General features: G+C 38.5%; 1 long non-coding RNA gene across 1 annotated transcript; it reads left to right on the top strand.

Moving 5' to 3' along the window:
- Positions 1-1,447: 1,447 nt before the first annotated feature.
- On the top strand, positions 1,448-14,290 carry LOC133578273 (uncharacterized). The gene is made up of 3 exons (XR_009811832.2): positions 1,448-1,619; positions 13,602-13,692; positions 13,780-14,290. It is a non-coding gene; the product is annotated as an uncharacterized lncRNA (long non-coding RNA).
- Positions 14,291-18,340: the final 4,050 nt, after the last annotated feature.

Raw genomic sequence — 18,340 nt, 5'->3', positions numbered from 1 at the left:
ATATATATATATATATATATATATATATGAATATATATATATATATATATACATATATATATATATATATGTATTCATATATATATATATATATATATATTCATATGTCTTAATAAGGTTATCCAAAAAATAGTGCTCGATACCGTAGTAGAGCGCAATATATGTATGTGTGGGGAAAAAAATCACAAGACTATTTCATCTCTACAGGCCTGTTTCATGAGGGGGGTTCCCTCAATCATCAGGAGATGATTGAGGGAACCCCCCTCATGAAACAGGCCTGTAGAGATGAAATAGTCTTGTGATTTTTTTTCCCACACATACATATATATATTCATATATATATATATATATATATATATATATGAATATATTTATATATATATATATATATATATATATATATATATATATATATATATATATATATATATATATATATATACGTAAGCGCCGATCCCGTGGGTGCTTCGGGGCCCCAGCACCCACGTGGGATGGATAGCAACTTTCAATCTTTAAAATAATTTTAGAAAAATCATTCTTGTTGTAGTTAATTTTGTGGCGAATTTGGTCCGTTTTACAAAATAATAAAGCCACAAATCATATGGGATATTAACTTCGCTGAACGTTTATTTATTTTTTAATACACACACACCGAGCACCCACTGGCATAAATGTAGATTGGCGCCTACCCATCCATCCATTTCCTACCGCTTGTCCCTTTTGGGGTGGCGGGGGGGTGCTGGAGCCTATCTCAGCTGATTTCGGGCGGAAGGCGGGGTACACCCTGGACAAGTCGCCACCTCATCACAGAGATCGGCGCCTATGTATGTATATATATATAGACCTTCCAGAAGATACTGTATATATCGCTCCGACATCATTTTAAAAGGTAAATAAACTATTTTATCGAAACCAGAAGAGAAAACATTGGCTTTAAAAACGACAAACCTTATATAAAGTTGTTTTGTAAATAAAGAAGTGTCACGTTCCGACACGTTGGCGGATACCGTAAGAAAAGCAGACGAACGAGAAATGAACATGCCACCATTGCGATCCGCAGTGGTGTGCCGTCAGGGCCAGCAAGGCCTTCTCTGCTGGCCTAACATAATCAGAAATCATCATCATAATTAAAGATAAAAGTAATTTTTTATTTACTTTCCCTAAATATCAAAAAGTATTCATATTCTCTTCGTGTCATATTATGCTCCTTCCAGCGCTGTTGTTTTTAGGTTAAAGAGTTTTTATCCAATCAGAATTCAGCTAGCTTACGTTGCCATGCTATATGTATATATATATATATATATATATATATATATATATATATATATATATATATATATATATAGTGATGTTATGAGCTAGGTAACATAAGAACTCCATTACCCAGCATGCCACAGTAGTAGTGCATGCGCAGTAGCCCGTTTAGACATGCCGGCAGTGAGCACTTTGTAGAGTAAACTTTAAGAACTCAGCCAACACGCCTCGTCTGCATCTTTTATGATTAGACAAGACAACACATATATTTTCAAGGCCATTTTCAAGAAGGATATGTAAAGAGAAACTACATCTTGTGAGACCATGTCGGCCAACCCCGGAAGCTCGAATGGGTGCTACAGATTGTGAGTTCAGATATTTTATTTCTTTATTTTTTCACGTTTGATATATTTTTATCTAAATTTTTTTTAAATGATCACTTAAGATATGTTTTAATTGCTGATGCGGGTTTATTGACTTTTAAATGCGTCAGAAAATAACCCGTTTTGTTCAATGTTAGTGGTGATTCAATGCACAGTAGTGCGTAAATGTGTTCCTGTATAGTATTTCTTCAGCAATGGTCATGTGGTGACATCAATTATGCTATTTTGAGAAGTAATCATTGAAGTCGGACATCACTGAAGGCCAAGGTGGGAAACGCACGGCCCGCTACTGGCGATCGGGTGCGTGGAAACTAGAGGTGTAGGAAATAATACATTTTTATATTAATCGCAATTTGAACATGGACAATTATAAAATCGATTAGTAAACGTCGATAATCGATTTATTTATTGTAAATACACTGCGTGGGTTCCCTCCGGGTACTCCGGCCTCCTCCCACCTCCAAAGACATGCACCTGGGGATAGGTTGATTGGCAACACCAAATTGGCCCTAGTGTGTGAATGTGAGTGTGAATGTTGTCTGTCTATCTGTGTTGGCCCTGTGATGAGGTAGCGACTTGTCCAGGGTGTACCCCGCCTTCCGCCCGTGTGCAGCTGGGATAGGCTCCAGCACCCCCCGCGACCCCGTAAGGCAGTGTTTTTCAACCTTTTTTGAGCCAAGGTACATTTTTTTCATTGAAAAAATCCAGGGGGACACTATAACATCCTCGTCGCCATTGTTGTGTGCCAAACCTGTCACTTATTAGTTCACTTATTAGCAATCGAAGCTTAATAATACACCAAAAGAAAGCTTATTGTCTTTTTCTGCCTTTTATTCCTGCTCTTACTTTTTCCACTTCCAGGTGTCCCACACACAACACATGTCATCATATCCTGTGTCCCCCGCACTTAAGTTCCCCTTACAATGGTTCCGATTACACTTGCCAACCTTGAGACCTCCGAATTCAGGAGATGAGGGGGGTGTGGGGGAGTGGGTGTTGAGGTGGGGGTGGGGGTGGGGTAGCAGGGGTGTATATATTTTCAAGTATTTCCTATATATATATATATATATATATATATATGTATTTATATATATATATATATATATATTAGAGATGTCCGCTAATATCGGCCTGCCGATATTATCGGCCGATAAATGCGTTAAAATGTAATATGGGAAATTATCGGTATCGTTTTTTTTATTATCGGTATCGTTTTTTGTTGTTGTTTTTTTGTTAATTAAATCAACATAAAAAACACAAGATACACTTAAAATTAGGGCACCAACCCAAAAAACCTTCCTCCCCCATTTACATTTATTCACACTCATTCACACAAAAGGGTTGTTTCTTTCTGTTATTAATATTCTGGTTCCTACATTATATATCAATATATATCAATACAGTGTGCAAGGGATACAGTCCGTAAGCACACATGATTGTGCGTGCTGCTGGTCCACTAATAGTACTAACCTTTAACAGTTAATTTGACTAATTTTCATTAATTACTAGTTTCAATGTAACTGTTTTTATATTGTTTTACTTTCTTTTTTATTCAAGAATTTTTTTTAAATGTATTTATCTTATTTTATTTTATGAATTTTTTTAAAAAGTACCTTATCTTCACTATACCTGGTTGTCCAGATTAGGCATAATAATGTGTTAATTCCACGACTGTATATATCGGTTGATATCGGTATCGGTTGATATCGGTATCAGTAATTAAAGAGTTGGACAATATCGGAATATCGGATATCTGCTGAAAGCCATTATCAGACATAGCTAATATATATATATATATATATATATATATATATATATATATATATATATATATATATATATATATATATACAGAGGTGGGTAGAGTAGCCAGAAATTGTACTCAAGTAAGAGTACTGTTACTTTAGAGATTTATTACTCAAGTAAAAGTAAGGATTAGTCACCCAAATATTTACTTGAGTAAAAGTAAAAAGTATGTTGTGAAAAAACTACTCAAGTACTGAGTAACTGATGAGTAACATACACACACATATCATATATATATATATATATATATATATATATATATATATATATATATATATATATACATACACACACACACACACACATATACATATATATATATATATATATATATATATATATATATATATATATATATATATATATATACATACATTGATATATACAGTATATAATTTATATTTATTTATTTTGCCGCTTTTGTTTACATGTTAAAGGTGTTTTAATGAATATACATGCATGTTTAACACATATAGGTTCCTTTCTTTCATGAAGACAAGAATATAAGTTGGTGTATTACCTGATTCTGATGACTTGCATTGATTGTAATCAGACAGTAGTGCTGATAACATCCACATTTTCAAATGGAGGAGAAAAAAAGTTACTCCTTTCTGTCTAATACCACATGAAAGTGGTTGGTTTTTGGCATCTTATTTATTCAGCTTCCATATTCGTTTTTATACACTTTACAAGAAATACATTGGCGGCAAACTCCGTAGCTTGCTAGCTTGTTTGCGCTGGCTTTCGGAGACTCTTATTTTGAAAGCGCAGGCACAATGGAGCGGCACTTTTATTGTGAAGACAGGAACTGTGCAGTCAGTCTTTAGGCTTTTGACGGGATGTACGGTTGAAATAAAAAAAATTCTTTTTTCCTTCACAGTTTTGATTGATTGATTGGAACTTTTATTAGTAGATTGCACAGTACAGTACATATTCCCTACAATTGACCACTAAATGGTAACACCCGAATAAGTTTTTCAACTTGTTTAAGTCAGGTCATGTGACCCCTGGCTCTGTTTGATTGGTCCAACGTCACCAGTGACTGCATCTGATTGGTGGAACGGAGTGAACGTCACCAGTGACTGCATTTGGTAAAACGCAGGCACTATGAAGGTCTGTCTGACAGACCAAAACAAACAAAGCGTGCATTAACAGATCGATAAAAATTAGTAGCGAGTAGCGAGCTGAATGTAGATAAAAGTAGCGGAGTAAAAGTAGCGTTTCTTCTCTATAAATATACTCAAGTAAAAGTAAGAGTATGTTGCATTAAAACTACTCTTAGAAGTACAATTTATCCCAAAAGTTACTCAAGTAGATGTAACGGAGTAAATGTAGCGCGTTACTACCCACCTCTGTGTATATATATATATATATATATATATATATATATATATATATATATATAAATCATCCGTTCATGAATGAGTATATCTGTTCGGCCACTGTGTTCAATAGAGAAGTCTGATTTACAAAATTTGCAGGCAGCATACCCCTTCCCCTTCGAGCTGTCTTGGATGAACTGAAATTATTTTTTCCAATCATTTTGGAACTTGCAAGCGTACTTCTTCTTCTTACTCTTCGTTGCCATGCCTCTTCATGGTTCTTCTGCTTCGTCTTTGTTATGTTTTTGGACATTACTACTTGCTGTAGTTTTGAAGCAATGCATGATGGGAATCCGGATGTTGTGTGTCAGTGTATTAACGTGCCGGCTGGAATAAACACACGCTGAGAAATAGCTCCGTGCCTGCCTACTTTATGGGTTATAGATGAACCTATGGATAACGGGAACATATATAATAGTCTCCTTTTCAGGTGAGAGAGGAAGCTAAAGGCAGTGCCTTTAAGGCACGCCCCCAATATTGTTGTCCGGGTGGAAATCGGGAGGAATTCGGGAGAATGGTTGCCCCGGGAGATTTTTGGGAGGGGCACTGAAATTCGGGAGTCTCTCGGGAAAATTGGGAGGGTTGGCAAGTATGGTTCCGATATTGTCCTGTGACCAAAGTAACCAATACATGACAGACACCACCAGCAGAAAATGTTAAAAACAAAACTCAATAGCCTATATTGACAATATAAAGTTGTTCTCGTCAATTACCTGATGCAATTGTTCGATATGACTCCAAACCATAACCATCTCTAATTCTCTTGTCTCAAAGTAGGCTTACAAAGCAATGAGCGACCTGCTGCCACCTACTGGTACGGAAGAGTATTACACAGTTACTCTCCTAATCTCCAGACAGCACAAACACTCTACAACGGGACATTGTTTGCGGATTATAATTATAGGTTTGCAAAAAAATATTTTTCTGACCAATTAGGTAAAATTGCATAACTTCCCACGGCACACCAAACAATATCTCACGGCACACCAAACAATATCTCACGGCACACTAGTGTGCCGCGGCACAGTGGTTGAAAAACACTGCCGTAAGGGACAAGCGCTAGATAATGGATGGATGGATGGATGTAATGCAGACACTGAGAAATACGACCAGCTCCTTTTTAACAATTTTGCACACATTTAATATAACATAATAAATGTGACGGGGATTGATTTATTATTACAAAAGCACTGTTTTAAATGTTGCAAGTGATAAACGCTTATTTAGTGAAACCAAAAGAAATGTAAAACTGCATCAATATACATACATTAATGATGCATCAATAATCGATTTTTAATCGAATCGTGGCTCCTGAGTACTAATCGTGTGGTGCCCAAAGATTCCCACCTCTGGTGGAAACACTTAGGCTTTTGCAATGACATACATGCTCTTGATAGACTTTGTCGCTCACCACAAATCACTCGGACCACCTATGGCGCCATGGGATTTCACACAGCGGCATTCATGGGGCCGCAGCACAAAGTAAGAGTCGGTTTCACTTGGTCTGTTGTTAAATATTACTGCAGCTGCTGTTGATTAAAATGAGAGTATAGCGTAACAATTTCAATATTTGTCGACTTGTCATGTCTGTGTTTGCACAAGGATGACGTCATAGGAGGTTGCATGTGAGTCAATGTGAGTAGAAATTTACAAACAAAAAACAAACAACAACAAAAACAAATAACAGAAGTAGCAGGTAAATCTACTGCTAATTTAACCTCTATATATGTTGGTTGTAGTGTTGTCCCGATACCAATATTTTGGTACCGGTACCAAAATGTATTTCGATACTTTTCAATACTTTTCTAAATATAGGCCACCACAAAAAAATGCATTATTGGCTTTATTTGAACAAAAAGTTTTAGGGTACATTAAACATATGTTTCTTTTTGCAAGTTTGTCCTTAAATAAAATAGTGAACATACTAGAGAACTTGTCTTTTAGTAGTAAGTAAGCAAATAAAGACTCCTAATTAGTCTGCTGACGTATGCAGTAACATATTGTGTCATTTATCATTCTGTTATTTTGTCAACATTATTAAGGACAAGTGGTAGAAAATGAATTATTAATCTACTTGTTCATTTACTGTTAATATCTGGTTATTTTCTCATTTAACATGTTCTATCTAGACTTCTGTTAAAATATTGTTTGGATTAGTTTTGGATAATACCACAAATTTGGATATCAATCCGATACTAAGTCGTTACAGGATCATACATTGGTCATATTCAAAGTCCTCATGTGTCCAGGAACATATTTCCTGTGTTTATAAACATTTTTAAAAAACAAAAGAAGATTTTGTGATGCTAAAAAACAATTATAATAGTATCGACTAGATACGCTCCTGTACTTGGTATCATTACAGTGGATGTCAGGTGTAGATCCACCAATGGCAATTGTTTACATTCAGGAACGGCATCATTAGTGAGCTACGGTGTGTAGTCAAACATGTTTAGCTATTCCTCGTCCTGCAGGGATGATACTTGTAAGACACTTACTTTATTTGTCGCCATTGAGGCGAGGGTTAGTGATTTAGAAGTAGCTAAAACACTGCTGATGGACTTTAGCCGCTAGCTAGCCATGTCTTAAAGCACCTCTTCCTGAGGGCGTTTCAGTGTTATAACTTCACCTATCGTTAATTTTTAAGCCAAAATGCGTCCGTTCTCCCTTTTCTGTCTACACACTGTGTCTGCTTGTAAGTACTCCGTGATTGTGCGCTGCCGAACATGCTCGTCTGCTCGTAAACCAGCAATGACACGACGGGGGGTGCGGGGATGGATGACCGGTACTTTTTAGAGGCGGTATAGTACCGAATTTGATTCATTAATATCGCGGTAATATGTAAATACCGGTATACAACACAACCCTAGTGGGTTGCACTTCATTTTTAGGGACCGCAACTCACCAAATTTGACACACACATCAGGACTGGCGAAAATTGCCATCTAATCAAAAAACCAAACTTTAAAACTCAAAAGTGCGCTGTAGCGCCCCCTAGGAAGAAAACACAGACACAACTGCCTGTAACTCTCAGTAGGAATGTCGTAGAGACATGAAACAAAAACCTCTATGTAAGTCTCACTTAGACCTAGATTTCATACATCGTTTTTCTTCAGCAAAAATCAACAGGAAGTTTGCAAATCCCCCTTCAAAACAAAAGTTTTGTAAAAACAGTCACCTTTGCCTCTTTGAGCTGTAATTTGACCCCCTTAACATGCTTCAAAACTCACCAAACTCGAAATACACATCAGGACTGGCAAAAATTGCGATCTAATAAAAAAAGCAAACCCCAAAACTCAAAATTGCAATCTAGCGCCCCCTAGTAATAAAACACAGACAAAACTGCTCCTAGGAAGAAAACACAGACAAAACTGCCTTAACTTCCAGTAGGAATGTCGTAGAGACATGAAACAAAAACCTCTATGTAGGTCTCACTTAGACCTACATTTCATAAATTGACAACCCCCAGCAAAAATCAACAGGAAGTTTGCAATTCCCCCTTCAAAACAAAAGTTTTGTAAAAAAACGGTCACCTTTTTTCAAACAGTATCTCCTCTGAGCGCGTTTGTCGTGTCGGCTTCAAACTAGCACAGGAGAAAGATTGAACCCTTCTGATTAAAAGTTGACCAAAGAGTTTTAATTACTGCTCTGGTTTGGATTTTATGTGCCGTCAAAGTCGGTCCCGTCCATCGCTGCTTGCAGCTTTAATTTATATTGATATTGTATAATTTCTATGTTGGAAAACTAAAGCAGTAGTAGCAGGCACATCTACTGTTAAAATGTCGGTTACTGTACTATTATTAAACATTTCTTGAATACAGAACAGAAATGGTTTCCTCTTGTTATTTTAACTTAAAGTGTTGTTTGCACTTTATTCAAAAAGGTTGTGAATGCTTTGGCCATTAGTTGTTGTTTGTATCCATAATTCATTAATAACTAGTTCCCTTACAATAAATAACAAGAATAAAGGAAACTTCATCTGCAGTGTTCAGTATCCAGTATTTAGTTCACAGTTACTCTGGTTGAATTTTTGGCTAAAAAGTTACTGAATCGATTTCAACTCACTGAATCGTTCGGATCGTATCATTCTAAGTAAACTTACGAAATGATCGGAAGTGTTTAGAATTGATTGTTGTAACATATCGTTACACCCCTAATACATTTGTAAACATACATGCATGCATGTGTATACATACATGCATATGTAGACATACATATGTACACACATGTACATATATACAAGCATACATACAGTACATGCATGCATACATACAGACACACACACACAAACAGAGAACACTACACAAATATGTCCAGACAGAGATTGAATTGAAATGTAGTATTTGTTGACTGTGTAACCAACATGCTTATTGCTAGCCTTAGCACATATATGTGCTATCAATGAAATGCTTGATTCAGTACAAAGTGCTTTTCTTCTGAAATGATTGACATGTCTTTTGATTGCTTCTTTTTTTCCATTGGTTTCTTCATCGATCGCTTTGGCGAGCAAGCATGAAGACATTTCTTTTAACTTTTTGAAAGAAATGAATTCATTTGAAACATTTCCTCTTTCACAGCATTATGTTATTAAGGTTTGTGGTTTCACATTTTAGCACTTTTTGTAAATGAATTGCCTTTATATCTTTACAGATTTATAGAATATAATTAGGATAACATGTACATTTTCTGTTTTTTCCCCCTAAGAAAGTATACTTTTGCTTCACTTGCACATGTTGTGTATCATATTAAAGCTAATTAAAAAACAACCTTAAGCAGATTCATGGTTTTCTTAGTTATGTCTTTGTATGTCTGCTTCTCAAATAACATTATTTCTAACATGTTAGCAACTTATATTCATCAAAGAGTTATTCCCTTGGATCGGAAATGAAAAAAAAACAAAATAACATTTTCTTTTTGGCCAATCCATCCATCCATCCATCCATTTTCTACCGCTTGTCCCTTTCGGGGTCGCGGGGGGTCGCTGGAGCGGGGTACACCCTGGACAAGTCGCCACCGCATCACAGTTTCTGGCCAATCATTCTGGAAAACAATTGTTTTTTTACTGTACATTTTGTATGTGTAAAACTACACAAACTAAATCTATGTATTAGATGTATCAGTGGGTCCCCAACCACCGGGCCGCGGCCCGGTACCGGTCCGTGGATCGATTGGTACCGGGCCGCACAAGAAATAATAAAAATAAAACAATACATTTTTATTTTTTATTATCAACATAAAAAACACAATATACACTTACAATTAGTGCACCAACCCAAAAAACCTCCCTCCCCCATTTACACTCATTCGCACAAAAGGGTTGTTTCTTTCTGTTATTAATATTTGTGGCTCCTATATTATATATCAATATAGATCAATATACAGTCTGTAGGGATACAGTCCGTAAGCACACATTATTGTATTTTTTTATGACAAAAAAAAAGGGTTAGGCCTCCAACCTTTTATTGTGAGAGCTACTTTTCCAAAATGAAAATGGCTGAAAAACATTGACTCATTTTTGTAGAAAAAACAAAAATCCATTGCCTATTTCTTCAACCTGTTAGAGACTCTACCTGCATTATTTTGTTGAACAGACAGAGGTCGGGTTTTCTGGAAGTTTTCACAAGCATTTTTTTAAAACAAGTACAGTGTTGGTCTCATTCCCACAAAAGTCTTCGATTTTGTACGTAAGCGGGTGCCTCTGCAAGCAACCTTCTGCAAAAATGGGCCCGATCAAAAATTCTTCACTCTCTTTATAGTAAAAGAGCAGACTGGTCCAAGTGGTCAAAGACTCTGTGGTTTTGTGAGGGGGGAGGCGAGCCCAAGGAAAAAGAAGCAACGAGAGTTCACGAGAATGGGGGTCAGTCCAAGGCTATTACTTTGATTTTTGATGTGTAGCGGTTATTCATACAAACAGTATATTGTCCATCCATCCATCTTCTTCCGCTAATCCGAGGTCGGGTCGCGAGGGCAGCAGCCTAAGCAGGGAAGTCCAGACTTTACTCTCCCCAGCTACTTCGTCCAGCTCCTCCCGGGGGATCCCGATGCATTCCGATGCCAGCCGGGAGACATAGTCTTCCCAACGTGTCCTGGGTCTTCCCTCTGGCCTCCTACCGGTTGGACGTGCCCTAAACACCTCCCTAGGTAGGCGTTCGGGTGGCATCCTGACCAGATGGTAAATTTACCTAAAATAGGCCTAACGACACCAATGCTGCATTCCCTTAGCACTCGGCTTCTGACACGTATTACTTATTGTCTTTGTATCCGAGCTAAAGAATATTAGGTTCCGAAACATTATTTCCCCCCCAAAATAATCAATGCTGGCTCTCACAAAGCCTGCTTGATTAGCATTGTTGTTGGTAGAAAAAGAGATCTGTGGTTCCTAACCGGCGGAGGAAACTCATTTTGGCCACTTGTACCCGTGATCTTGTCCTTTCGGTCATAACCCAAAGCTCATGACTATAGGTGAGGATGGGAACGTAGATCGACCAGTAAATTGAGAGCTTTGCCTTACGGCTCAGCTCCTTCTTCACCACAACGGATCGATACAGCGTCCGCATTACTGAATATGCCGCACCGATCCGCTTGTCGATCTCACGATCCACTCTTCCCTCACTCGTGAACAAGACTCCTAGGTACTTGAACTCCTCCACTTGGGGCAGGGTCTCCTCCCCAACCCGGAGATGGCACTCCACCCTTTTCCGGGCTTTTCCTGCCTCAAAACAGCAGCTTGGAATTTGGGACTTAGAGAGCATGAGGAGGTTGAGGTGTAGTGTCCCGGAATTGTTACTGCTGCAAGGGGTTCTGGGTATTTGTTCTGTTGTGTTTATGTTGTGTTACGGCGCGGATGTTCTCCCGAAATGTGAAGTGAAGTGTGAAGTGAATTACATTTATATAGCGCTTTTTCTCAAGTGACTCAAAGCGCTTTACATAGTGAAACCCAATATCTAAGTTACATTTAAACCAGTGTGGGTGGCACTGGGAGCAGGTGGGTAAAGTGTCTTGCCCAAGGACACAACGGCAGTGACTAGGATGGCGGAAGCGGGGATCGAACCTGCAACCCTCAAGTTGCTGGCACAGCCGCTCTACTAACCGAGCTATACCGCCCCAATGAAAAAATGTGTTTGTCATTCTTGTTTGGTGTGGGTTCACAGTGTGGCGCATATTTGTAACAGTGTTAACGTTGTTTATACGGCCACCCTCAGTGTGACCTGTATGGCTGTTGACCAAGTATGGATTGCATTCACTTGTGTGTGTAAAAAGCCGTAGATATTATGTGATTGGGCCCTACGTCCGTGTACACAGCGGCGTTTTAAAGGCCTACTGAAATGCGATTTTCTTATTTAAACGGGGATAGCAGGTCCATTCTATGTGTCATACTTGATCATTTCGCGATATTGCCATATTCTTGCTGAAAGGATTTAGTAGAGAACATCGACGATAAATTTCGCAACTTTTGGTCGCTGATAAAAAAGCCTTGCCTGTACCGGAAGTAGCAGACAAGTAGCGTGACGTCACAGGTTGTGGAGCTCCTCACATCCGCACATTGTTTACAATCATGGCCACCAGCAGCGAGAGCGATTCAGGCCGAGAAAGCGATGATTTCCCCATGAATTTGAGCGAGGATGAAAGATTCGTGGATGAGGAAAGTGAGAGTGAAGGACTAGAGGGCAGTGGGAGCGATTCAGATAGGGAAGATGCTGTGAGAGGCGGGTGGGACCTGATATTCAGCTGGGAATGACTAAAACAGTAAATAAACACAAGGCGTGTATATACTCTATTAGCCACAACACAACCAGGCTTATATTTAATATGCCACAAATTAATACCACATAACAAACACCTCCCCCCTTCCGTCCATATAACCGGCCAATACAACTCAAACACCTGCACAACACACTCAATCCCACAGCCCAAAGTACCGTTTACCTCCCCAAAGTTCATACAGCACATATATTTTCCCAAAGTTTCGTACGTGAAATGCACATAGCGGCACGCACGTACGGGCAAGCGATCAAATGTTTGGAAGCCGCAGCTGCATGCGTACTCACGGTACCGCGTCTGCGCATCCAACTCAAAGTTCTCCTGGTCGGAGTCTCTGTTGTCCCAGTTCTCCACAGGCCAATGGTAAAGCTTTACTGTCATCTTCCGGGAATGTAAACAATGAAACACCGGCTGTGTTTGTGTTGCTGCAGTCGGCCGCAATACACCGCTTCCCACCTACAGCTTTCTTCTTTGCTGTCTCCATTGTTCATTGAACAAATTGCAAAATATTCACCAACACAGATGTCCAGAATACTGTGGAATTTTGCGATGAAAACAGACGACTTAATAGCTGGCCACCATGCTGTCCTAAAATGTCCTCTACAATCCGTGACGTCACGCGCTGACGTCATCATATCGAGACGTTTTCAGCAGGATATTTTGCGCGAAATTTAAAATTGCACTTTAGTAAGCTAACCCGGCCGTATTGGCATGTGTTGCAATGTTATGATTTCATCATTGATGTATAAACTATCAGACTGCGTGGTCGGTAGTAGTGGGTTTCAGTAGGCCTTTAAAAACTCATACATTTTACTTTTTTAAAACCGATCCCGATAATTTCCAATATTGAATTTTAAAGCATTTATCGGCCGATAATATCGGCAGTCCGATGTTATCGGACATCTCTAGTCTCCAGCTTCAGGTACTTTTGGGTTAATCTATCTAGTGACCTAACCTGGAACCACGACACTTCCTGTCTGCTCAAGAAGGCACAGCAGCGTCTCTATTTCCTCAGGAAGCTGCGACGTGCTGGACTGGCTCCTACAGATGTGTTGTGAAGGGCACCCTCAGCATCGCAGTGTGGCGTAAAAGCCGCCCAGATGACGGTGAGCCTTCAGATATCCTCATCAGCAGATGCAGAACGAGGGCTCTCTCCTTCAATGCACTCCCTCTCTTTGACTCCCTCCCCTCAGGCCGTAGACTTTGGAGCATCCAGAGTAGGACCACTCGACTGAAGAACAGCTTCTTTCCGGAAGCTGCTAGACTGCTGAATTCCGATGGTGCTCTGTAGCAATAGAGTTGTGTGAAAACAGAGCAGTTGTCTGAAAAAAGAAGATGATTATGAATTGCAAGCTTCAAGCTGAATTTTGATGTGAATAATGTTTGTAAGATCTCAAATAGCTCATTTAATTTTGTATCTGTGTGTAATTATGTGGACTACATTGTCACCTGCCTTTGTTATGACCTGTCAGCTCATATTCTGTATTATATATTTGTTATTATTTCTCCTTTGTCGACTGTTCATTTCTGTTCCAGCGCTCCCTTAGTTGCCATGGACACTGATCTTCTGCACCTTGCTCTGATTAGTGGTCGGGATGCTCACCTGCTCCTGATCCCTAATCAGAGAGCTATTTTTACCTGCCTCGCGGTCCACTCAGCCTGACAGTCTTGTTCACTATATGCGACTGTTTATGTTTGCTTTGTTTGACAATAAATCGCCATCTTACCTGCTCGCTGCTTCCTACCGTCTTTTCCGCATCTTGGGGATGCGACCCGTTCGTAACAGCTTTTTTTTTGATTGTTTGCCAAATTATTGATTATAAATAAGGACTGGTCATTGCTTTTATATTGACAGTGTTAACATGTTTATCACACAAGAACTGCTAACTAAAAGTAACTGCCTGTACTGTACATTTTACATACACAAAATAGTTGCAATACTCTCATTTTTTTTTTCTGAGACCAGGAAGTTGACAATATCTGCAACCTGAAATAGTTGGATCAAATTGGATTTCTTTAATCGATTCATATATCGAATAATTTTTTGATTAATCTGTAGATTTAAATCATTTTTGCATACTAACAGCTTTTAGTGTAATGGTGTAACTAATTTTATGAACTAATTACACCAATAATTTTCTTGTATGGAGAAACCTTGAATGCATGTTTTTTTTGTCAGGGATAGAAAGGTAAATTACTGAAACACGTTTTACTTGGTGGTCTGACGAGTCCACATTTCAAAATGTTTTGGAAACTGTGGACGTCGTGTCCTCCGGACCAAAGAGGAAAAGAACCATCCGGATTGTTATAGGCGCGAAGTTGAAAAGCCAGCATCTGTGATGGTATGGGGGTGTATTAGTGCCCAAGACATGGGTAACCTACACATCTGTGAAGGCGCCATTAATGCTGAAAGGTATATACAGGTTTTGGAGCAACATATGTTGCCATCCAAGCAACGTTACCATGGACGCCCCTGCTTATTTCAGCAAAACAATGCCAAGCCACGTGTTACATCAACATGGCTTCATAGCAAAAGAGTGCGGGTACTCGACTGGCCTGCCTGCAGTCCAGACCTGTCTCCCATTGAAAATGTGTGGCGCATTATGAAGCCTAAAATACCACAACGGAGACCCCCGGACTGTTGAACAATTTAAGCTGTACATCAAGCAAGAATGGGAAATAATTCCACATGAAAAGCTTCAAAAATGGGTCTCCTCAGTTCCCAAACATTTACTGAGTGTTGTTAAAATGAAAGGCCATGTAACACAGTGGTAAAAATGCCCCTGTGCCAACTTTTTTGCAATGGGTTGCTGCCATTAAATTGTAAGGTAATGATTATTTGCAAAAAAAAAAAATAGTTTCTCAGTTCGAACATTAAATATCTTTTCTTTGCAGTCTATTCAATTGAATATAGGTTGAAAAGGATTTGCAAATCATTGTATTCTGTTTTTATGTACAATTTACACAACGTAACAACTTCACTGGTTTTGGGTTTTGTACTAAAATAGTTTTATGAGCATTACATATATCAAAATAAAGGACCTACTGTACTGTTTACTTGTTGAAATACCTTTACTAATAGTAATATTGATAATAACAAATAAAATGTCAAAGCATTTCTCTAAAAAAACAATAATATACATTTTGATAATGTAAAAGATAGCAATAATTTACCCCATTTTTTTTGTTGAAAAGTTCACTAGAAAACGCTTTTCTTAAAAGGTTTTTACTGGTCCAAAATGTCCAAATAACTGTTAAAAAAAAAAAAAAAAAAGTCGCTGAAGGTCTCAGTCATTTTTGCCACTTTTTTGAAACATATTGCAGGCATCAAATTCCAAATGAGCTAATATTTACAAAAAATAACCGGTTCAAACGTTAAGTATCTTGTCTTTGCAGTCTATTCAATTGAATATAAGTTGAAAAGGATTTGCAAATCATTGTATTCTGTTTTTATTTACCATTTACACAACGTGCCAACTTCACTGGTTTTGGGGGTTGTATTTATATTAGACATCAGCATGCTAATATAGGTAATACATTTCTTCACATGCTAGCTTTTTAACTAATTTTGCTGGTATTCTTTTCTGTTAGTTGACACGTGTTAACTGTTACAGGCATGTGACTTGAACTTAATGAAAAAGACATAAAATAAGCCAGAGATCATTTTTAATGGAAAACCGTAGTTTTTACCACTGGATTATCAAAAACCGTACTCATTATGGGAAAACCATAGTTGTAGGCAAGTATGGCAAAGAGACGAATCAGGATTTTAACACACATTGTAGGTTGGAAAAAAACGAAAAATATTTTTTTATATTTTTGCAGAGATACAAAAGACGGATTTCGGACTATAGACGGACAAATCACATGCCTGCTGCTAGAATTTGAGCATGCTTTTTTTTTTTAACTCATTTTGCAGATATATACCATTCATACAACATTTACAATATACCGTATTTTCCGGACCAAAGGGCGCACCAGATTATAAGGCGCACTGCCGATGAATGTTACATTTTCTATTTTTTTTCATATATAAAGTGCACCGGATTATAGGGTGCATTAAAGGAGTCATATATATATATATATATATATATATATATATATATATATATTTTATTTCTGAATTGGTCTACATAACATGTAAAGGTGGTTCTTTGTCAAAATGTTGCATAGATTATGTTTTACAGATCATCTTCAAGCCGCTTTCTGACAGTCGCTTCAGGATGCGCCATTTTGTGGGCGGTCTTATTTACGTGGCTCACCTTCGGCAGCGTCTTCTCCCCGTCATCTTTGTTGTAGCGGTGTAGCGTGCAAGGACGGGGGTGGAAGAAGTGTCAAAAGATGGAGCTAACTGTTTTAAAGGGGAACATTATCACAATTTCAGAAGGGTTAAAACCATTAAAAATCAGTTCCCAGTGGCTTATTTTATTTTTTGAAGTTTATTTCAAAATTTTACCCATCACGCAATATCCCTAAAAAAAGCTTCAAAGTGCCTGATTTTAACCATCGTTATACACACCCGTCCATTTACCTGTGACGTCACATAGTGATGCCGATACAAACAAACATGGCGGATAGAACAGCAAGATATAGCGACATTAGCTTGGATTCAAACTCGGATTTCAGCGGCTTAAGTGATTCAACAGATTACGCATGTATTGAAACGGATGGTTGTAGTGTGGAGGCAGGTAGCGAAAACGAAATTGAAGAAGAAACTGAAGCTATTGAGCCATATCGGTTTGAACCGTATGCAAGCGAAACCGACGAAAACGACACGACAGCCAGCGACACGGGAGAAAGCGAGGACGAATTCGGCGATCACCTTCTAACCAACGATTGGTATGTGTTTGTTTGGCATTAAAGGAAACTAACAACTATGAACTAGGTTTACAGCATATGAAATACATTTGGCAACAACATGCACTTTGAGAGTGCAGACAGCCCAGTTTTCATCAATTAATATATTCTGTAGACATACCCTCATCTGCTCTCTTTTCCTGGGGGTCTGGCGGCAGATTTCTTTGACTATCGTTTGGAAATGCATCTGCTTTGAGTGTCGCAGGATATCTACACATTCTTGCCATCTCTGTCGTAGCATAGCTTTCGTCGGTAAAGTGTGCGGAACAAACGTCCAATTTCTTGCCACTTTCGCATCTTTGGGCCACTGGTGCAACTTGAATCCGTCCCTGTTCGTGTTGTTACACCCTCCGACAACACACCGACGAGGCATGATGTCTCCAAGGTACGGAAAACAGTCGAAAAAACGGAAAATAACAGAGCTGATTTGACACGGTGTTTGTAATGTGTTTGAGAAAATGGCGGATTGCTTCCCGATGTGACGTCACGTAGAGCGAATAATAGAAAGGCGTTTAATTCGCCAAAATTCACCCATTTAGAGTTCGGAAATCGGTTAAAAAAATATATGGTCTTTTTTCTGCAACATCAAGGTATATATTGACGCTTACATAGGTCTGGTGATAATGTTCCCCTTTAATGACATTCAGACTTAAATCAATAACGGAGCAGCATCTCCTCATCCGTGGCTCACTAGTGCAATAACAACGCCGGAAATGTGTCCCGTGAAAAACCGTACGACCGGAACTCTCTAATAACTAAAGTTCCTTGGGTGAATAATGTAAACTCACGACACCGGTATGTTTTAGCGCTTTCATGACGAGTTTACTGATATAAGTCAGAACTCTACACTACTTCATATTAGAAATGGCAACAGTAGAAGATGAATGTCCCATAACA

Source organism: Nerophis lumbriciformis, linkage group LG38 (genome assembly GCF_033978685.3).
Source record: "Nerophis lumbriciformis linkage group LG38, RoL_Nlum_v2.1, whole genome shotgun sequence".
NCBI lineage: Eukaryota > Metazoa > Chordata > Actinopteri > Syngnathiformes > Syngnathidae > Nerophis > Nerophis lumbriciformis.
This window is presented reverse-complemented; position numbering and strand designations above follow the sequence as displayed.